The sequence below is a fragment of the Pholcus phalangioides genome, unplaced genomic scaffold, assembly GCF_987345545.1.
Source record: "Pholcus phalangioides strain wild (caught in Gottingen) unplaced genomic scaffold, Ppha-v1.0 ptg000002l_1, whole genome shotgun sequence".
Taxonomy (NCBI): domain Eukaryota; kingdom Metazoa; phylum Arthropoda; class Arachnida; order Araneae; family Pholcidae; genus Pholcus; species Pholcus phalangioides.
Genome location: NW_028301595.1, coordinates 10,282,648 through 10,304,597, shown reverse-complemented (window position 1 = coordinate 10,304,597; position 21,950 = coordinate 10,282,648). Strand labels below are relative to the sequence as shown.

The 21,950-nt window shown below is 46.2% G+C and overlaps 14 non-coding genes across 14 annotated transcripts; all 14 read right to left on the bottom strand.

Moving 5' to 3' along the window:
- Positions 1-3,625: 3,625 nt before the first annotated feature.
- Positions 3,626-3,769, bottom strand: LOC149089400 (U4 spliceosomal RNA). Its single transcript, XR_016193701.1, has one exon. It is a non-coding gene; the product is annotated as a U4 spliceosomal RNA (small nuclear RNA).
- Positions 3,770-4,597: 828 nt separating this feature from the next.
- On the bottom strand, positions 4,598-4,739 carry LOC149089399 (U4 spliceosomal RNA). Its single transcript, XR_016193823.1, has one exon. It is a non-coding gene; the product is annotated as a U4 spliceosomal RNA (small nuclear RNA).
- Positions 4,740-6,022: 1,283 nt separating this feature from the next.
- LOC149089398 (U4 spliceosomal RNA) lies at positions 6,023-6,164 on the bottom strand. The gene has a single exon (XR_016193825.1). It is a non-coding gene; the product is annotated as a U4 spliceosomal RNA (small nuclear RNA).
- A 1,283-nt stretch (positions 6,165-7,447) lies between these two features.
- LOC149089397 (U4 spliceosomal RNA) lies at positions 7,448-7,589 on the bottom strand. Its single transcript, XR_016193822.1, has one exon. It is a non-coding gene; the product is annotated as a U4 spliceosomal RNA (small nuclear RNA).
- A 1,283-nt stretch (positions 7,590-8,872) lies between these two features.
- On the bottom strand, positions 8,873-9,014 carry LOC149089396 (U4 spliceosomal RNA). Its single transcript, XR_016193821.1, has one exon. It is a non-coding gene; the product is annotated as a U4 spliceosomal RNA (small nuclear RNA).
- A 1,283-nt stretch (positions 9,015-10,297) lies between these two features.
- On the bottom strand, positions 10,298-10,439 carry LOC149089395 (U4 spliceosomal RNA). Its single transcript, XR_016193820.1, has one exon. It is a non-coding gene; the product is annotated as a U4 spliceosomal RNA (small nuclear RNA).
- Positions 10,440-11,722: 1,283 nt separating this feature from the next.
- On the bottom strand, positions 11,723-11,864 carry LOC149089394 (U4 spliceosomal RNA). Its single transcript, XR_016193819.1, has one exon. It is a non-coding gene; the product is annotated as a U4 spliceosomal RNA (small nuclear RNA).
- A 1,283-nt stretch (positions 11,865-13,147) lies between these two features.
- LOC149089393 (U4 spliceosomal RNA) lies at positions 13,148-13,289 on the bottom strand. Its single transcript, XR_016193818.1, has one exon. It is a non-coding gene; the product is annotated as a U4 spliceosomal RNA (small nuclear RNA).
- A 1,283-nt stretch (positions 13,290-14,572) lies between these two features.
- Positions 14,573-14,714, bottom strand: LOC149089392 (U4 spliceosomal RNA). Its single transcript, XR_016193824.1, has one exon. It is a non-coding gene; the product is annotated as a U4 spliceosomal RNA (small nuclear RNA).
- A 1,283-nt stretch (positions 14,715-15,997) lies between these two features.
- On the bottom strand, positions 15,998-16,139 carry LOC149089391 (U4 spliceosomal RNA). The gene has a single exon (XR_016193817.1). It is a non-coding gene; the product is annotated as a U4 spliceosomal RNA (small nuclear RNA).
- Positions 16,140-17,422: 1,283 nt separating this feature from the next.
- On the bottom strand, positions 17,423-17,564 carry LOC149089390 (U4 spliceosomal RNA). Its single transcript, XR_016193816.1, has one exon. It is a non-coding gene; the product is annotated as a U4 spliceosomal RNA (small nuclear RNA).
- Positions 17,565-18,847: 1,283 nt separating this feature from the next.
- On the bottom strand, positions 18,848-18,989 carry LOC149089389 (U4 spliceosomal RNA). Its single transcript, XR_016193815.1, has one exon. It is a non-coding gene; the product is annotated as a U4 spliceosomal RNA (small nuclear RNA).
- Positions 18,990-20,272: 1,283 nt separating this feature from the next.
- Positions 20,273-20,414, bottom strand: LOC149089388 (U4 spliceosomal RNA). Its single transcript, XR_016193814.1, has one exon. It is a non-coding gene; the product is annotated as a U4 spliceosomal RNA (small nuclear RNA).
- Positions 20,415-21,697: 1,283 nt separating this feature from the next.
- LOC149089387 (U4 spliceosomal RNA) lies at positions 21,698-21,839 on the bottom strand. Its single transcript, XR_016193813.1, has one exon. It is a non-coding gene; the product is annotated as a U4 spliceosomal RNA (small nuclear RNA).
- Positions 21,840-21,950: the final 111 nt, after the last annotated feature.

The following is a 21,950-nucleotide window of genomic DNA, read 5'->3' as shown; positions in this document are numbered from 1 at the left end:
TTTGTCACTTCTCTAATCCTGTTACTATATATATAATAGCTTATGCCACTTTTTCAATCCTCCCAGTAATGAGACTTTTTGAATAGATGCCATAATAATTATCAGCATCACTTTCAGGGTCAGGCAAAGGATGATCCCAATCGAAACTAGTGTTAAAATTGCCAATTTTACTTAGAAATGCGAGAATTCGGTGGTGTTTTCCGCCACATGAGTAACTTTAAAAATTTTATAGAATTCTGGATTTTTAAAATATTAAGTTCGCTTAGAGGTATACGAAGGCCATGAGATTAAATATGAAGTAATTAGCAGGACCTACTTTTGAGTTGGAAATTCATACAAAAATAACATTGATTTCAACTTTTTATTTACTTCTTCTTAAGCATGAAAATTAATATCTCTGTATTGTCTTTTGATATTCAACTGCATAAATTCATGTGGGTTAAGATATTTTAAAATTTATTATGGACCCGTAAAAAGTACATCGAAAAAATTCCACAGCTTTAACTAAGCATTTTTGAAAGCTGAAATAGGCAGATGGGTAACTTGAGGTTCAGGGGCGGGGAACGAAATACTTGGCGCCCCTTAAAAAAGGGAAAAAAAATATATTCATTTCTACGTTTATTTAAATTTAGATTTGTTTATTTCATGAGTCGCCATATCGGTTAACTTAGACACGGTTTGCATGTACAAAGAAAGAACTAGATATCACGTGATCCAAAAAGCCGTATTGAAGAATACCCGGGCAGCGCCGGGTATTATAGTTAGTCCACATATACATAAAATTGATTTTCTGTCTGTGTGTATATGTTCTCTATACAAATCTACAAGCTTAGGTCGATCGTCGCCAAATTTTGCATATACGCTATACCAAATGGGACTCGATTTGAACGATAGGCTACTTTAAAAGTTCGTCAGAGCAGGGCAAATGCCCCAAATGGACAAAAAACTGTCGGGAACAATGTTTTTTTTTTACCTCAACAATCACTTTTGGAACTTTTACTTTGGTTACCGTGGTTCCCTAGCAATGTGTATATAATTTTACAATGGTCTGTCACTTCTTTAACGCTGCCAGTGTGTGTGTGCATAATAGCTTATGCCTTTGTAATGGTTTGCCATTTTTTCAATCATCCCAGCAATGAGAGCTTTTTGAATAGACGTGAGAATCATCATCAGCACCACTTTGAGAGACAGGCAAAGGATGATCGCCATAAAAATCAGTGTTAAAATTGCCGACTTTACTGTAGAAATGCGGAAATTTTGTGGGGTTTTCCGGCACATCAATAATTTTAAAAATTGTATTGAATTCTCGATTTTTGAATATTGAGTTCGCTTAGAGATACGAAGCCCAGAAATGAAATACGAAGTAATAAAAAAAAAATTTAATTTATGAAACGTTTCTTTAAATCTAGATTTGTTTATTTCACGATTCGCGCAGGATGTCGCCATATTGGTTAACTTTACGGTTTGTATGTCCCTCAAAGTAAGAGGGAGATATATCACGTGATCCAAAGAGCCTCATTGAAGAAATCCCGGGCAGTGCCGAGTATTATAGCTAGTGTACCATGAAAATGTTAGACATGTCAATATCGTCCCATTGTTATTTTTAGTTAAACTGCAACAAAAGCTGTCTTGTTGATTTTGAGTATAATCCAGATTAAATTTAAAAAATTGAATTATTTTTAATACGTTAGTACAATTATTTCAATACATTTATTAAATATTTCAAAACAAATTCAATTTTCATTCAAAAATTTTAATTTTTTTTAGAAATAACGCAATCGATGCCGTTTATTAGAATTGCAGATAATGTGATCATTCGTGTACTGTTATCACTTTTGCAATGAACGGAACGGACCAATATCATAACATAGGAAACATTACTTTATACTAATCTCCTCCTTTGTTGACAAACATGTCCGTATTTATTGTCATACTGGGGACGCAGTATTCGCTGCGATCAATATACGTGTGATGCTGCTTTTGCAATGGCCGTCCGTGTAGGCAAATGTATGACAAAAAAAAAGCCGTTTCCTTCAGTTATTGATCAGTTTCAGTTCATCAGACTCAAATTTCTTTATTCGGGAGACTTTCTTAAGGGATCTATGAAACATATTGCAGATTAAAAATATTGTAATTCGTGATATACATTAGACAGTTCCGTTCGAACGCTTCACAATGTCTGAATAAACAAATTCAGAGAATTTTAGCTCAAAGAAAAAAGTCCTGTTTTAGAAAAGAATTAAATGTGATCACATGATTGAACATTTTGCAACAGTTATGTCGGACAGAAGAGCAAGAGTTGTCCTGTTTCACCAATGCCAAGTTCACCAAAAGTCCTGTTCAATCAAACAAGATATATGGTCATCATATTTACAAACAGGACATTTTCGGGTGTAGTTACCATTCGGTTATTGTTGTCAGAAACCTCAAGTGCTGATGTGATCACATTAAGTGGCGTGGAATGTGTAACCATGTTGATGTTTATTATGAAAATAGAACCGTACAGTGTCTCCCAACCGGTGTGTACCTGCACTCTAAGGAGCCGCAATATCGGCTAAGGGGTGCCGTGCGATGTTATGGAGATGAATAAAAACGATGTCAGAGTCATGTTTTTTATAATTATATTCTTAAGCCCTTAAAATTATTTTTTACTCGAATTAATTAACTTTCATGCATGACAGACGCATCGGATAAGTCGCCATCTGGTGGCAGTGTCAGCACTGTGAGTTTTGGCCTGACTTACGACTGACTGTTCACATGTACGGCCCGTTCAGCCAACACCATCTACAGCAGAAAGTCTCCGCGCGAAGCTCGTGACCTCACTGAAGAAGTCCATTTCCCCTATAGTCATTGCACATACTGGAAAAAAATGGTAAAGATATCACATGCGTCGGACTGCTATATCCGATGGCTACAGGTGGAATGGACTTCTGGATTTCTTTAGTGACATCAAAGATGTCACGTGGAGTCTTCCTGCTATAGATTGTGAAATTGGTTCAGTGCACACGAACTTAAAGAAAGAGCTTTATAGATTTTAGAGCTTATAGGCTTTATAGTTTAATGGCCTAGGCTTGCCCACCCGGAAAGTGAGGTGGGTCCGAATCCCCGCAAGGCCAGTTGAATTTTCTTTCTTGGATTTATATTCTCATCAGCCAGCTGTCGAAAACTTCATAGCAATAGCGGAGAGTGACATCACCTTCGGATAAGACGAAAATCCTCATTTGTCAACACGTATCAAGATTGCAAGATGCGCAATAGATATGCACTTTTCATCTCTTTCCACTAAGAATCTTGACTGGGTTGTCGCACCATTTGATTTCGCAGACAGTGCGGAGGAAATAAATTTCACTGCTTCGGAACGAGATGAATTTATTGATCTTTGCACCGATTCCACACTCGAAGGTAAGTTCACTAAGAATGAGGCGTCGGCGCTGCTTTTTGGCTTGGACTGAGAGAGGAGTATCTTAATCTAACAAAGAAAGCAAAATAACGCACTTTTATGCTATTCAACATCATATCTATGCGAGCAAGCCTTCTCTGCTATGGCAACAATAAAATATAAAGCAAGAAATAGAATCCTACTCAAACCTGCATGCATCGATCACTCTTCCGGTACAATCATAGACCCCGAAAGTGGCCCCCAAAAATTGCCGAAGCCAACATTTTCTCACGTCGCCCTGGCAGGAAATAGGGAAAAGTTTTCAACTAGCAATAGTAACGCCTAGGAAGGGCCTAATTGGCTATGACAATTATGACCGTATTATTGGCTATGACCGTTATGAAGAAAAAATCCCCCAGCGTATTCGTGATCAACGGTTGGTCGTGTGATCCCACCTTGTTGATCGCGGCATCTCCAACACCAGGTAAGTACGCATAGTTAGCTCCAGCTCAGATACACGAAAGCTTTTACCCTAGTCGACAAATTATTTCATCCGATTTTCGTCTTACGAAGGAAACGAGGACAGTTGCATTCTCCCTAACGTTCAAGGTTTCCCGACGATTGCATAGGCCTCGGTGGCGGAAAAGCGCTGTTCACTTCGCCTTTCACCGATAGATGGCGCTGTTACGCAGTCAGGCACCATTTATCACACAATAGAATAGGAGCACACGCTGGAAAACCGAGCTTTCGTTTACTTCAGTGGTCGGGATCAAAGGCAATGGAAGTTTACACACACACACGATGTGATTTTTCTCCACCCCTCAGCGTGATTAGCAAAGCTGTTTTAAAGTGAAGCGTTTCCTCTCCTACGAAGAAACCGAACAATTCGAAGGTGAAAAGTCACTGACTTCGAAGTGACGCGACACTTACAAGGGCGAAACTACTGAAACTGCAGGGTGAAGAGGTAATAGGAGCTGGACCGTTATTTCTTGCGTCCAATGCAGTACATAGAGCGAAGCTGTGTAGCAAAATAGAGGGGGGCAAATCTCTCTTTTCCGGAGTCACCTGTCGATTTCGATGAACAAACCAGCTTCACTTTCGGATACATCGTAAGAACGATTCCGAAAAAAACAAAAGACGACGAAAGTCGAAAAAAAGAGCGCGCAATGTTCGGTACAAAACACACCGGCGCGATCATTCTTCTGGTACAGTGATAGACCCCGAAAGGGGGCTCCCAAAAATTGCCGAAGCCGACGATATCTCACGTCGCCCTGGCGGGGTATTGGGAAAAGTTTTCAACTAGCAATAGTCACGCCTCGGTAGGACCTCATTGGCTATGACACTGCCTCTGCGCAAAGCTGACCACACTCTCTCAGCGAAAAAGTTCCATGTCTTATTGCCTTATACGACGGGTGACCGTTATGTAAAAAAATCCCCCAGCGTGTTCGTGAGCAGCGGTTGGTCGTGTGATTCAAGAGCAGGGGAAATTTCGATCATGCGGTCGAACGAAGAAATCTAATGCTGGTTTGCCGCTGAGAGAGGATTCATACGCGTGCCAGTAATCTTCGACCGCTAGATGGCGTTGCCATCTACGAGATGCAAGCTATAGAAGTTGATGTGCTCGAGCCAAAAATCAGATTCACCGTGAGAACGCTTCTTAAAATCAGACGATAAAGGTTCAGTCGAAAACACGAGCGCCCAGTGTTTATTACCAGAAACGATGGATATGACATTGCGTCCGTCGTAGTTCCAGTTCGACCGCGCAACGGAATAGGTTGTCAGACAGAGAATTTTATTGTTGACGGGATCAGGGCGAACGCTAACCCGGCTACCAAATATTGCGTGCTCCGAGAGACCGCAGTTAGCGGATGTGACCCACCTTGTTGATCGCGGCATCTCCAACACCAGGTAAGTACGCATAGTTAGCTCCAGCTCAGATACACGAAAGCTTTTACCCTAGTCGACAAATTATTTCATTCCGATTTTCGTCTTACGAAGGAAACGAGGACAGTTGCATTCTCCCTAACGTTCAAGGTTTCCCGACGATTGCATAGGCCTCGGTGGCGGAAATGCGCTGTTCACTTCGCCTTTCACCGATAGATGGCGCTGTTACGCAGTCAGGCACCATTTATCACACAATAGAATAGGAGCACACGCTGGAAAACCGAGCTTTCGTTTACTTCAGTGGTCGGGATCAAAGGCAATGGAAGTTTACACACACACACGATGTGATTTTTTTCCACCCCTCAGCGTGATTAGCAAAGCTGTTTTAAAGTGAAGCGTTTCCTCTCCTACGAAGAAACCGAACAATTCGAAGGTGAAAAGTCACTGACTTCGAAGTGACGCGACACTTACAAGGGCGAAACTACTGAAACTGCAGGGTGAAGAGGTAATAGGAGCTGGACCGTTATTTCTTGCGTCCAATGCAGTACATAGAGCGAAGCTGTGTAGCAAAATAGAGGGGGGCAAATCTCTCTTTTCCGGAGTCACCTGTCGATTTCGATGAACAAACCAGCTTCACTTTCGGATACATCGTAAGAACGATTCCGAAAAAAACAAAAGACGACGAAAGTCGAAAAAAAGAGCGCGCAATGTTCGGTACAAAACACACCGGCGCGATCATTCTTCTGGTACAGTGATAGACCCCGAAAGGGGGCTCCCAAAAATTGCCGAAGCCGACGATATCTCACGTCGCCCTAGCGGGGTATTGGGAAAAGTTTTCAACTAGCAATAGTCACGCCTCGGTAGGACCTCATTGGCTATGACACTGCCTCTGCGCAAAGCTGACCACACTCTCTCAGCGAAAAAGTTCCATGTCTTATTGCCTTATACGACGGGTGACCGTTATGTAAAAAAATCCCCCAGCGTGTTCGTGAGCAGCGGTTGGTCGTGTGATTCAAGAGCAGGGGAAATTTCGATCATGCGGTCGAACGAAGAAATCTAATGCTGGTTTGCCGCTGAGAGAGGATTCATACGCGTGCCAGTAATCTTCGACCGCTAGATGGCGTTGCCATCTACGAGATGCAAGCTATAGAAGTTGATGTGCTCGAGCCAAAAATCAGATTCACCGTGAGAACGCTTCTTAAAATCAGACGATAAAGGTTCAGTCGAAAACACGAGCGCCCAGTGTTTATTACCAGAAACGATGGACATGACATTGCGTCCGTCGTAGTTCCAGTTCGACCGCGCAACGGAATAGGTTGTCAGACAGAGAATTTTATTGTTGACGGGATCAGGGCGAACGCTAACCCGGCTACCAAATATTGCGTGCTCCGAGAGACCGCAGTTAGCGGATGTGACCCACCTTGTTGATCGCGGCATCTCCAACACCAGGTAAGTACGCATAGTTAGCTCCAGCTCAGATACACGAAAGCTTTTACCCTAGTCGACAAATTATTTCATTCCGATTTTCGTCTTACGAAGGAAACGAGGACAGTTGCATTCTCCCTAACGTTCAAGGTTTCCCGACGATTGCATAGGCCTCGGTGGCGGAAATGCGCTGTTCACTTCGCCTTTCACCGATAGATGGCGCTGTTACGCAGTCAGGCACCATTTATCACACAATAGAATAGGAGCACACGCTGGAAAACCGAGCTTTCGTTTACTTCAGTGGTCGGGATCAAAGGCAATGGAAGTTTACACACACACACGATGTGATTTTTTTCCACCCCTCAGCGTGATTAGCAAAGCTGTTTTAAAGTGAAGCGTTTCCTCTCCTACGAAGAAACCGAACAATTCGAAGGTGAAAAGTCACTGACTTCGAAGTGACGCGACACTTACAAGGGCGAAACTACTGAAACTGCAGGGTGAAGAGGTAATAGGAGCTGGACCGTTATTTCTTGCGTCCAATGCAGTACATAGAGCGAAGCTGTGTAGCAAAATAGAGGGGGGCAAATCTCTCTTTTCCGGAGTCACCTGTCGATTTCGATGAACAAACCAGCTTCACTTTCGGATACATCGTAAGAACGATTCCGAAAAAAACAAAAGACGACGAAAGTCGAAAAAAAGAGCGCGCAATGTTCGGTACAAAACACACCGGCGCGATCATTCTTCTGGTACAGTGATAGACCCCGAAAGGGGGCTCCCAAAAATTGCCGAAGCCGACGATATCTCACGTCGCCCTGGCGGGGTATTGGGAAAAGTTTTCAACTAGCAATAGTCACGCCTCGGTAGGACCTCATTGGCTATGACACTGCCTCTGCGCAAAGCTGACCACACTCTCTCAGCGAAAAAGTTCCATGTCTTATTGCCTTATACGACGGGTGACCGTTATGTAAAAAAATCCCCCAGCGTGTTCGTGAGCAGCGGTTGGTCGTGTGATTCAAGAGCAGGGGAAATTTCGATCATGCGGTCGAACGAAGAAATCTAATGCTGGTTTGCCGCTGAGAGAGGATTCATACGCGTGCCAGTAATCTTCGACCGCTAGATGGCGTTGCCATCTACGAGATGCAAGCTATAGAAGTTGATGTGCTCGAGCCAAAAATCAGATTCACCGTGAGAACGCTTCTTAAAATCAGACGATAAAGGTTCAGTCGAAAACACGAGCGCCCAGTGTTTATTACCAGAAACGATGGACATGACATTGCGTCCGTCGTAGTTCCAGTTCGACCGCGCAACGGAATAGGTTGTCAGACAGAGAATTTTATTGTTGACGGGATCAGGGCGAACGCTAACCCGGCTACCAAATATTGCGTGCTCCGAGAGACCGCAGTTAGCGGATGTGACCCACCTTGTTGATCGCGGCATCTCCAACACCAGGTAAGTACGCATAGTTAGCTCCAGCTCAGATACACGAAAGCTTTTACCCTAGTCGACAAATTATTTCATTCCGATTTTCGTCTTACGAAGGAAACGAGGACAGTTGCATTCTCCCTAACGTTCAAGGTTTCCCGACGATTGCATAGGCCTCGGTGGCGGAAATGCGCTGTTCACTTCGCCTTTCACCGATAGATGGCGCTGTTACGCAGTCAGGCACCATTTATCACACAATAGAATAGGAGCACACGCTGGAAAACCGAGCTTTCGTTTACTTCAGTGGTCGGGATCAAAGGCAATGGAAGTTTACACACACACACGATGTGATTTTTTTCCACCCCTCAGCGTGATTAGCAAAGCTGTTTTAAAGTGAAGCGTTTCCTCTCCTACGAAGAAACCGAACAATTCGAAGGTGAAAAGTCACTGACTTCGAAGTGACGCGACACTTACAAGGGCGAAACTACTGAAACTGCAGGGTGAAGAGGTAATAGGAGCTGGACCGTTATTTCTTGCGTCCAATGCAGTACATAGAGCGAAGCTGTGTAGCAAAATAGAGGGGGGCAAATCTCTCTTTTCCGGAGTCACCTGTCGATTTCGATGAACAAACCAGCTTCACTTTCGGATACATCGTAAGAACGATTCCGAAAAAAACAAAAGACGACGAAAGTCGAAAAAAAGAGCGCGCAATGTTCGGTACAAAACACACCGGCGCGATCATTCTTCTGGTACAGTGATAGACCCCGAAAGGGGGCTCCCAAAAATTGCCGAAGCCGACGATATCTCACGTCGCCCTGGCGGGGTATTGGGAAAAGTTTTCAACTAGCAATAGTCACGCCTCGGTAGGACCTCATTGGCTATGACACTGCCTCTGCGCAAAGCTGACCACACTCTCTCAGCGAAAAAGTTCCATGTCTTATTGCCTTATACGACGGGTGACCGTTATGTAAAAAAATCCCCCAGCGTGTTCGTGAGCAGCGGTTGGTCGTGTGATTCAAGAGCAGGGGAAATTTCGATCATGCGGTCGAACGAAGAAATCTAATGCTGGTTTGCCGCTGAGAGAGGATTCATACGCGTGCCAGTAATCTTCGACCGCTAGATGGCGTTGCCATCTACGAGATGCAAGCTATAGAAGTTGATGTGCTCGAGCCAAAAATCAGATTCACCGTGAGAACGCTTCTTAAAATCAGACGATAAAGGTTCAGTCGAAAACACGAGCGCCCAGTGTTTATTACCAGAAACGATGGACATGACATTGCGTCCGTCGTAGTTCCAGTTCGACCGCGCAACGGAATAGGTTGTCAGACAGAGAATTTTATTGTTGACGGGATCAGGGCGAACGCTAACCCGGCTACCAAATATTGCGTGCTCCGAGAGACCGCAGTTAGCGGATGTGACCCACCTTGTTGATCGCGGCATCTCCAACACCAGGTAAGTACGCATAGTTAGCTCCAGCTCAGATACACGAAAGCTTTTACCCTAGTCGACAAATTATTTCATTCCGATTTTCGTCTTACGAAGGAAACGAGGACAGTTGCATTCTCCCTAACGTTCAAGGTTTCCCGACGATTGCATAGGCCTCGGTGGCGGAAATGCGCTGTTCACTTCGCCTTTCACCGATAGATGGCGCTGTTACGCAGTCAGGCACCATTTATCACACAATAGAATAGGAGCACACGCTGGAAAACCGAGCTTTCGTTTACTTCAGTGGTCGGGATCAAAGGCAATGGAAGTTTACACACACACACGATGTGATTTTTTTCCACCCCTCAGCGTGATTAGCAAAGCTGTTTTAAAGTGAAGCGTTTCCTCTCCTACGAAGAAACCGAACAATTCGAAGGTGAAAAGTCACTGACTTCGAAGTGACGCGACACTTACAAGGGCGAAACTACTGAAACTGCAGGGTGAAGAGGTAATAGGAGCTGGACCGTTATTTCTTGCGTCCAATGCAGTACATAGAGCGAAGCTGTGTAGCAAAATAGAGGGGGGCAAATCTCTCTTTTCCGGAGTCACCTGTCGATTTCGATGAACAAACCAGCTTCACTTTCGGATACATCGTAAGAACGATTCCGAAAAAAACAAAAGACGACGAAAGTCGAAAAAAAGAGCGCGCAATGTTCGGTACAAAACACACCGGCGCGATCATTCTTCTGGTACAGTGATAGACCCCGAAAGGGGGCTCCCAAAAATTGCCGAAGCCGACGATATCTCACGTCGCCCTGGCGGGGTATTGGGAAAAGTTTTCAACTAGCAATAGTCACGCCTCGGTAGGACCTCATTGGCTATGACACTGCCTCTGCGCAAAGCTGACCACACTCTCTCAGCGAAAAAGTTCCATGTCTTATTGCCTTATACGACGGGTGACCGTTATGTAAAAAAATCCCCCAGCGTGTTCGTGAGCAGCGGTTGGTCGTGTGATTCAAGAGCAGGGGAAATTTCGATCATGCGGTCGAACGAAGAAATCTAATGCTGGTTTGCCGCTGAGAGAGGATTCATACGCGTGCCAGTAATCTTCGACCGCTAGATGGCGTTGCCATCTACGAGATGCAAGCTATAGAAGTTGATGTGCTCGAGCCAAAAATCAGATTCACCGTGAGAACGCTTCTTAAAATCAGACGATAAAGGTTCAGTCGAAAACACGAGCGCCCAGTGTTTATTACCAGAAACGATGGACATGACATTGCGTCCGTCGTAGTTCCAGTTCGACCGCGCAACGGAATAGGTTGTCAGACAGAGAATTTTATTGTTGACGGGATCAGGGCGAACGCTAACCCGGCTACCAAATATTGCGTGCTCCGAGAGACCGCAGTTAGCGGATGTGACCCACCTTGTTGATCGCGGCATCTCCAACACCAGGTAAGTACGCATAGTTAGCTCCAGCTCAGATACACGAAAGCTTTTACCCTAGTCGACAAATTATTTCATTCCGATTTTCGTCTTACGAAGGAAACGAGGACAGTTGCATTCTCCCTAACGTTCAAGGTTTCCCGACGATTGCATAGGCCTCGGTGGCGGAAATGCGCTGTTCACTTCGCCTTTCACCGATAGATGGCGCTGTTACGCAGTCAGGCACCATTTATCACACAATAGAATAGGAGCACACGCTGGAAAACCGAGCTTTCGTTTACTTCAGTGGTCGGGATCAAAGGCAATGGAAGTTTACACACACACACGATGTGATTTTTTTCCACCCCTCAGCGTGATTAGCAAAGCTGTTTTAAAGTGAAGCGTTTCCTCTCCTACGAAGAAACCGAACAATTCGAAGGTGAAAAGTCACTGACTTCGAAGTGACGCGACACTTACAAGGGCGAAACTACTGAAACTGCAGGGTGAAGAGGTAATAGGAGCTGGACCGTTATTTCTTGCGTCCAATGCAGTACATAGAGCGAAGCTGTGTAGCAAAATAGAGGGGGGCAAATCTCTCTTTTCCGGAGTCACCTGTCGATTTCGATGAACAAACCAGCTTCACTTTCGGATACATCGTAAGAACGATTCCGAAAAAAACAAAAGACGACGAAAGTCGAAAAAAAGAGCGCGCAATGTTCGGTACAAAACACACCGGCGCGATCATTCTTCTGGTACAGTGATAGACCCCGAAAGGGGGCTCCCAAAAATTGCCGAAGCCGACGATATCTCACGTCGCCCTGGCGGGGTATTGGGAAAAGTTTTCAACTAGCAATAGTCACGCCTCGGTAGGACCTCATTGGCTATGACACTGCCTCTGCGCAAAGCTGACCACACTCTCTCAGCGAAAAAGTTCCATGTCTTATTGCCTTATACGACGGGTGACCGTTATGTAAAAAAATCCCCCAGCGTGTTCGTGAGCAGCGGTTGGTCGTGTGATTCAAGAGCAGGGGAAATTTCGATCATGCGGTCGAACGAAGAAATCTAATGCTGGTTTGCCGCTGAGAGAGGATTCATACGCGTGCCAGTAATCTTCGACCGCTAGATGGCGTTGCCATCTACGAGATGCAAGCTATAGAAGTTGATGTGCTCGAGCCAAAAATCAGATTCACCGTGAGAACGCTTCTTAAAATCAGACGATAAAGGTTCAGTCGAAAACACGAGCGCCCAGTGTTTATTACCAGAAACGATGGACATGACATTGCGTCCGTCGTAGTTCCAGTTCGACCGCGCAACGGAATAGGTTGTCAGACAGAGAATTTTATTGTTGACGGGATCAGGGCGAACGCTAACCCGGCTACCAAATATTGCGTGCTCCGAGAGACCGCAGTTAGCGGATGTGACCCACCTTGTTGATCGCGGCATCTCCAACACCAGGTAAGTACGCATAGTTAGCTCCAGCTCAGATACACGAAAGCTTTTACCCTAGTCGACAAATTATTTCATTCCGATTTTCGTCTTACGAAGGAAACGAGGACAGTTGCATTCTCCCTAACGTTCAAGGTTTCCCGACGATTGCATAGGCCTCGGTGGCGGAAATGCGCTGTTCACTTCGCCTTTCACCGATAGATGGCGCTGTTACGCAGTCAGGCACCATTTATCACACAATAGAATAGGAGCACACGCTGGAAAACCGAGCTTTCGTTTACTTCAGTGGTCGGGATCAAAGGCAATGGAAGTTTACACACACACACGATGTGATTTTTTTCCACCCCTCAGCGTGATTAGCAAAGCTGTTTTAAAGTGAAGCGTTTCCTCTCCTACGAAGAAACCGAACAATTCGAAGGTGAAAAGTCACTGACTTCGAAGTGACGCGACACTTACAAGGGCGAAACTACTGAAACTGCAGGGTGAAGAGGTAATAGGAGCTGGACCGTTATTTCTTGCGTCCAATGCAGTACATAGAGCGAAGCTGTGTAGCAAAATAGAGGGGGGCAAATCTCTCTTTTCCGGAGTCACCTGTCGATTTCGATGAACAAACCAGCTTCACTTTCGGATACATCGTAAGAACGATTCCGAAAAAAACAAAAGACGACGAAAGTCGAAAAAAAGAGCGCGCAATGTTCGGTACAAAACACACCGGCGCGATCATTCTTCTGGTACAGTGATAGACCCCGAAAGGGGGCTCCCAAAAATTGCCGAAGCCGACGATATCTCACGTCGCCCTGGCGGGGTATTGGGAAAAGTTTTCAACTAGCAATAGTCACGCCTCGGTAGGACCTCATTGGCTATGACACTGCCTCTGCGCAAAGCTGACCACACTCTCTCAGCGAAAAAGTTCCATGTCTTATTGCCTTATACGACGGGTGACCGTTATGTAAAAAAATCCCCCAGCGTGTTCGTGAGCAGCGGTTGGTCGTGTGATTCAAGAGCAGGGGAAATTTCGATCATGCGGTCGAACGAAGAAATCTAATGCTGGTTTGCCGCTGAGAGAGGATTCATACGCGTGCCAGTAATCTTCGACCGCTAGATGGCGTTGCCATCTACGAGATGCAAGCTATAGAAGTTGATGTGCTCGAGCCAAAAATCAGATTCACCGTGAGAACGCTTCTTAAAATCAGACGATAAAGGTTCAGTCGAAAACACGAGCGCCCAGTGTTTATTACCAGAAACGATGGATATGACATTGCGTCCGTCGTAGTTCCAGTTCGACCGCGCAACGGAATAGGTTGTCAGACAGAGAATTTTATTGTTGACGGGATCAGGGCGAACGCTAACCCGGCTACCAAATATTGCGTGCTCCGAGAGACCGCAGTTAGCGGATGTGACCCACCTTGTTGATCGCGGCATCTCCAACACCAGGTAAGTACGCATAGTTAGCTCCAGCTCAGATACACGAAAGCTTTTACCCTAGTCGACAAATTATTTCATTCCGATTTTCGTCTTACGAAGGAAACGAGGACAGTTGCATTCTCCCTAACGTTCAAGGTTTCCCGACGATTGCATAGGCCTCGGTGGCGGAAATGCGCTGTTCACTTCGCCTTTCACCGATAGATGGCGCTGTTACGCAGTCAGGCACCATTTATCACACAATAGAATAGGAGCACACGCTGGAAAACCGAGCTTTCGTTTACTTCAGTGGTCGGGATCAAAGGCAATGGAAGTTTACACACACACACGATGTGATTTTTTTCCACCCCTCAGCGTGATTAGCAAAGCTGTTTTAAAGTGAAGCGTTTCCTCTCCTACGAAGAAACCGAACAATTCGAAGGTGAAAAGTCACTGACTTCGAAGTGACGCGACACTTACAAGGGCGAAACTACTGAAACTGCAGGGTGAAGAGGTAATAGGAGCTGGACCGTTATTTCTTGCGTCCAATGCAGTACATAGAGCGAAGCTGTGTAGCAAAATAGAGGGGGGCAAATCTCTCTTTTCCGGAGTCACCTGTCGATTTCGATGAACAAACCAGCTTCACTTTCGGATACATCGTAAGAACGATTCCGAAAAAAACAAAAGACGACGAAAGTCGAAAAAAAGAGCGCGCAATGTTCGGTACAAAACACACCGGCGCGATCATTCTTCTGGTACAGTGATAGACCCCGAAAGGGGGCTCCCAAAAATTGCCGAAGCCGACGATATCTCACGTCGCCCTAGCGGGGTATTGGGAAAAGTTTTCAACTAGCAATAGTCACGCCTCGGTAGGACCTCATTGGCTATGACACTGCCTCTGCGCAAAGCTGACCACACTCTCTCAGCGAAAAAGTTCCATGTCTTATTGCCTTATACGACGGGTGACCGTTATGTAAAAAAATCCCCCAGCGTGTTCGTGAGCAGCGGTTGGTCGTGTGATTCAAGAGCAGGGGAAATTTCGATCATGCGGTCGAACGAAGAAATCTAATGCTGGTTTGCCGCTGAGAGAGGATTCATACGCGTGCCAGTAATCTTCGACCGCTAGATGGCGTTGCCATCTACGAGATGCAAGCTATAGAAGTTGATGTGCTCGAGCCAAAAATCAGATTCACCGTGAGAACGCTTCTTAAAATCAGACGATAAAGGTTCAGTCGAAAACACGAGCGCCCAGTGTTTATTACCAGAAACGATGGACATGACATTGCGTCCGTCGTAGTTCCAGTTCGACCGCGCAACGGAATAGGTTGTCAGACAGAGAATTTTATTGTTGACGGGATCAGGGCGAACGCTAACCCGGCTACCAAATATTGCGTGCTCCGAGAGACCGCAGTTAGCGGATGTGACCCACCTTGTTGATCGCGGCATCTCCAACACCAGGTAAGTACGCATAGTTAGCTCCAGCTCAGATACACGAAAGCTTTTACCCTAGTCGACAAATTATTTCATTCCGATTTTCGTCTTACGAAGGAAACGAGGACAGTTGCATTCTCCCTAACGTTCAAGGTTTCCCGACGATTGCATAGGCCTCGGTGGCGGAAATGCGCTGTTCACTTCGCCTTTCACCGATAGATGGCGCTGTTACGCAGTCAGGCACCATTTATCACACAATAGAATAGGAGCACACGCTGGAAAACCGAGCTTTCGTTTACTTCAGTGGTCGGGATCAAAGGCAATGGAAGTTTACACACACACACGATGTGATTTTTTTCCACCCCTCAGCGTGATTAGCAAAGCTGTTTTAAAGTGAAGCGTTTCCTCTCCTACGAAGAAACCGAACAATTCGAAGGTGAAAAGTCACTGACTTCGAAGTGACGCGACACTTACAAGGGCGAAACTACTGAAACTGCAGGGTGAAGAGGTAATAGGAGCTGGACCGTTATTTCTTGCGTCCAATGCAGTACATAGAGCGAAGCTGTGTAGCAAAATAGAGGGGGGCAAATCTCTCTTTTCCGGAGTCACCTGTCGATTTCGATGAACAAACCAGCTTCACTTTCGGATACATCGTAAGAACGATTCCGAAAAAAACAAAAGACGACGAAAGTCGAAAAAAAGAGCGCGCAATGTTCGGTACAAAACACACCGGCGCGATCATTCTTCTGGTACAGTGATAGACCCCGAAAGGGGGCTCCCAAAAATTGCCGAAGCCGACGATATCTCACGTCGCCCTGGCGGGGTATTGGGAAAAGTTTTCAACTAGCAATAGTCACGCCTCGGTAGGACCTCATTGGCTATGACACTGCCTCTGCGCAAAGCTGACCACACTCTCTCAGCGAAAAAGTTCCATGTCTTATTGCCTTATACGACGGGTGACCGTTATGTAAAAAAATCCCCCAGCGTGTTCGTGAGCAGCGGTTGGTCGTGTGATTCAAGAGCAGGGGAAATTTCGATCATGCGGTCGAACGAAGAAATCTAATGCTGGTTTGCCGCTGAGAGAGGATTCATACGCGTGCCAGTAATCTTCGACCGCTAGATGGCGTTGCCATCTACGAGATGCAAGCTATAGAAGTTGATGTGCTCGAGCCAAAAATCAGATTCACCGTGAGAACGCTTCTTAAAATCAGACGATAAAGGTTCAGTCGAAAACACGAGCGCCCAGTGTTTATTACCAGAAACGATGGACATGACATTGCGTCCGTCGTAGTTCCAGTTCGACCGCGCAACGGAATAGGTTGTCAGACAGAGAATTTTATTGTTGACGGGATCAGGGCGAACGCTAACCCGGCTACCAAATATTGCGTGCTCCGAGAGACCGCAGTTAGCGGATGTGACCCACCTTGTTGATCGCGGCATCTCCAACACCAGGTAAGTACGCATAGTTAGCTCCAGCTCAGATACACGAAAGCTTTTACCCTAGTCGACAAATTATTTCATTCCGATTTTCGTCTTACGAAGGAAACGAGGACAGTTGCATTCTCCCTAACGTTCAAGGTTTCCCGACGATTGCATAGGCCTCGGTGGCGGAAATGCGCTGTTCACTTCGCCTTTCACCGATAGATGGCGCTGTTACGCAGTCAGGCACCATTTATCACACAATAGAATAGGAGCACACGCTGGAAAACCGAGCTTTCGTTTACTTCAGTGGTCGGGATCAAAGGCAATGGAAGTTTACACACACACACGATGTGATTTTTTTCCACCCCTCAGCGTGATTAGCAAAGCTGTTTTAAAGTGAAGCGTTTCCTCTCCTACGAAGAAACCGAACAATTCGAAGGTGAAAAGTCACTGACTTCGAAGTGACGCGACACTTACAAGGGCGAAACTACTGAAACTGCAGGGTGAAGAGGTAATAGGAGCTGGACCGTTATTTCTTGCGTCCAATGCAGTACATAGAGCGAAGCTGTGTAGCAAAATAGAGGGGGGCAAATCTCTCTTTTCCGGAGTCACCTGTCGATTTCGATGAACAAACCAGCTTCACTTTCGGATACATCGTAAGAACGATTCCGAAAAAAACAAAAGACGACGAAAGTCGAAAAAAAGAGCGCGCAATGTTCGGTACAAAACACACCGGCGCGATCATTCTTCTGGTACAGTGATAGACCCCGAAAGGGGGCTCCCAAAAATTGCCGAAGCCGACGATATCTCACGTCGCCCTGGCGGGGTATTGGGAAAAGTTTTCAACTAGCAATAGTCACGCCTCGGTAGGACCTCATTGGCTATGACACTGCCTCTGCGCAAAGCTGACCACACTCTCTCAGCGAAAAAGTTCCATGTCTTATTGCCTTATACGACGGGTGACCGTTATGTAAAAAAATCCCCCAGCGTGTTCGTGAGCAGCGGTTGGTCGTGTGATTCAAGAGCAGGGGAAATTTCGATCATGCGGTCGAACGAAGAAATCTAATGCTGGTTTGCCGCTGAGAGAGGATTCATACGCGTGCCAGTAATCTTCGACCGCTAGATGGCGTTGCCATCTACGAGATGCAAGCTATAGAAGTTGATGTGCTCGAGCCAAAAATCAGATTCACCGTGAGAACGCTTCTTAAAATCAGACGATAAAGGTTCAGTCGAAAACACGAGCGCCCAGTGTTTATTACCAGAAACGATGGACATGACATTGCGTCCGTCGTAGTTCCAGTTCGACCGCGCAACGGAATAGGTTGTCAGACAGAGAATTTTATTGTTGACGGGATCAGGGCGAACGCTAACCCGGCTACCAAATATTGCGTGCTCCGAGAGACCGCAGTTAGCGGATGTGACCCACCTTGTTGATCGCGGCATCTCCAACACCAGGTAAGTACGCATAGTTAGCTCCAGCTCAGATACACGAAAGCTTTTACCCTAGTCGACAAATTATTTCATTCCGATTTTCGTCTTACGAAGGAAACGAGGACAGTTGCATTCTCCCTAACGTTCAAGGTTTCCCGACGATTGCATAGGCCTCGGTGGCGGAAATGCGCTGTTCACTTCGCCTTTCACCGATAGATGGCGCTGTTACGCAGTCAGGCACCATTTATCACACAATAGAATAGGAGCACACGCTGGAAAACCGAGCTTTCGTTTACTTCAGTGGTCGGGATCAAAGGCAATGGAAGTTTACACACACACACGATGTGATTTTTTTCCACCCCTCAGCGTGATTAGCAAAGCTGTTTTAAAGTGAAGCGTTTCCTCTCCTACGAAGAAACCGAACAATTCGAAGGTGAAAAGTCACTGACTTCGAAGTGACGCGACACTTACAAGGGCGAAACTACTGAAACTGCAGGGTGAAGAGGTAATAGGAGCTGGACCGTTATTTCTTGCGTCCAATGCAGTACATAGAGCGAAGCTGTGTAGCAAAATAGAGGGGGGCAAATCTCTCTTTTCCGGAGTCACCTGTCGATTTCGATGAACAAACCAGCTTCACTTTCGGATACATCGTAAGAACGATTCCGAAAAAAACAAAAGACGACGAAAGTCGAAAAAAAGAGCGCGCAATGTTCGGTACAAAACACACCGGCGCGATCATTCTTCTGGTACAGTGATAGACCCCGAAAGGGGGCTCCCAAAAATTGCCGAAGCCGACGATATCTCACGTCGCCCTGGCGGGGTATTGGGAAAAGTTTTCAACTAGCAATAGTCACGCCTCGGTAGGACCTCATTGGCTATGACACTGCCTCTGCGCAAAGCTGACCACACTCTCTCAGCGAAAAAGTTCCATGTCTTATTGCCTTATACGACGGGTGACCGTTATGTAAAAAAATCCCCCAGCGTGTTCGTGAGCAGCGGTTGGTCGTGTGATTCAAGAGCAGGGGAAATTTCGATCATGCGGTCGAACGAAGAAATCTAATGCTGGTTTGCCGCTGAGAGAGGATTCATACGCGTGCCAGTAATCTTCGACCGCTAGATGGCGTTGCCATCTACGAGATGCAAGCTATAGAAGTTGATGTGCTCGAGCCAAAAATCAGATTCACCGTGAGAACGCTTCTTAAAATCAGACGATAAAGGTTCAGTCGAAAACACGAGCGCCCAGTGTTTATTACCAGAAACGATGGACATGACATTGCGTCCGTCGTAGTTCCAGTTCGACCGCGCAACGGAATAGGTTGTCAGACAGAGAATTTTATTGTTGACGGGATCAGGGCGAACGCTAACCCGGCTACCAAATATTGCGTGCTCCGAGAGACCGCAGTTAGCGGATGTGACCCACCTTGTTGATCGCGGCATCTCCAACACCAGGTAAGTACGCATAGTTAGCTCCAGCTCAGATACACGAAAGCTTTTACCCTAGTCGACAAATTATTTCATTCCGATTTTCGTCTTACGAAGGAAACGAGGACAGTTGCATTCTCCCTAACGTTCAAGGTTTCCCGACGATTGCATAGGCCTCGGTGGCGGAAATGCGCTGTTCACTTCGCCTTTCACCGATAGATGGCGCTGTTACGCAGTCAGGCACCATTTATCACACAATAGAATAGGAGCACACGCTGGAAAACCGAGCTTTCGTTTACTTCAGTGGTCGGGATCAAAGGCAATGGAAGTTTACACACACACACGATGTGATTTTTTTCCACCCCTCAGCGTGATTAGCAAAGCTGTTTTAAAGTGAAGCGTTTCCTCTCCTACGAAGAAACCGAACAATTCGAAGGTGAAAAGTCACTGACTTCGAAGTGACGCGACACTTACAAGGGCGAAACTACTGAAACTGCAGGGTGAAGAGGTAATAGGAGCTGGACCGTTATTTCTTGCGTCCAATGCAGTACATAGAGCGAAGCTGTGTAGCAAAATAGAGGGGGGCAAATCTCTCTTTTCCGGAGTCACCTGTCGATTTCGATGAACAAACCAGCTTCACTTTCGGATACATCGTAAGAACGATTCCGAAAAAAACAAAAGACGACGAAAGTCGAAAAAAAGAGCGCGCAATGTTCGGTACAAAACACACCGGCGCGATCATTCTTCTGGTACAGTGATAGACCCCGAAAGGGGGCTCCCAAAAATTGCCGAAGCCGACGATATCTCACGTCGCCCTGGCGGGGTATTGGGAAAAGTTTTCAACTAGCAATAGTCACGCCTCGGTAGGACCTCATTGGCTATGACACTGCCTCTGCGCAAAGCTGACCACACTCTCTCAGCGAAAAAGTTCCATGTCTTATTGCCTTATACGACGGGTGACCGTTATGTAAAAAAATCCCCCAGCGTGTTCGTGAGCAGCGGTTGGTCGTGTGATTCAAGAGCAGGGGAAATTTCGATCATGCGGTCGAACGAAGAAATCTAATGCTGGTTTGCCGCTGAGAGAGGATTCATACGCGTGCCAGTAATCTTCGACCGCTAGATGGCGTTGCCATCTACGAGATGCAAGCTATAGAAGTTGATGTGCTCGAGCCAAAAATCAGATTCACCGTGAGAACGCTTCTTAAAATCAGACGATAAAGGTTCAGTCGAAAACACGAGCGCCCAGTGTTTATTACCAGAAACGATGGACATGACATTGCGTCCGTCGTAGTTCCAGTTCGACCGCGCAACGGAATAGGTTGTCAGACAGAGAATTTTATTGTTGACGGGATCAGGGCGAACGCTAACCCGGCTACCAAATATTGCGTGCTCCGAGAGACCGCAGTTAGCGGATGTGACCCACCTTGTTGATCGCGGCATCTCCAACACCAGGTAAGTACGCATAGTTAGCTCCAGCTCAGATACACGAAAGCTTTTACCCTAGTCGACAAATTATTTCATTCCGATTTTCGTCTTACGAAGGAAACGAGGACAGTTGCATTCTCCCTAACGTTCAAGGTTTCCCGACGATTGCATAGGCCTCGGTGGCGGAAATGCGCTGTTCACTTCGCCTTTCACCGATAGATGGCGCTGTTACGCAGTCAGGCACCATTTATCACACAATAGAATAGGAGCACACGCTGGAAAACCGAGCTTTCGTTTACTTCAGTGGTCGGGATCAAAGGCAATGGAAGTTTACACACACACACGATGTGATTTTTTTCCACCCCTCAGCGTGATTAGCAAAGCTGTTTTAAAGTGAAGCGTTTCCTCTCCTACGAAGAAACCGAACAATTCGAAGGTGAAAAGTCACTGACTTCGAAGTGACGCGACACTTACAAGGGCGAAACTACTGAAACTGCAGGGTGAAGAGGTAATAGGAGCTGGACCGTTATTTCTTGCGTCCAATGCAGTACATAGAGCGAAGCTGTGTAGCAAAATAGAGGGGGGCAAATCTCTCTTTTCCGGAGTCACCTGTCGATTTCGATGAACAAACCAGCTTCACTTTCGGATACATCGTAAGAACGATTCCGAAAAAAACAAAAGACGACGAAAGTCGAAAAAAAGAGCGCGCAATGTTCGGTACAAAACACACCGGCGCGATCATTCTTCTGGTACAGTGATAGACCCCGAAAGGGGGCTCCCAAAAATTGCCGAAGCCGACGATATCTCACGTCGCCCTGGCGGGGTATTGGGAAAAGTTTTCAACTAGCAATAGTCACGCCTCGGTAGGACCTCATTGGCTATGACACTGCCTCTGCGCAAAGCTGACCACACTCTCTCAGCGAAAAAGTTCCATGTCTTATTGCCTTATACGACGGGTGACCGTTATGTAAAAAAATCCCCCAGCGTGTTCGTGAGCAGCGGTTGGTCGTGTGAT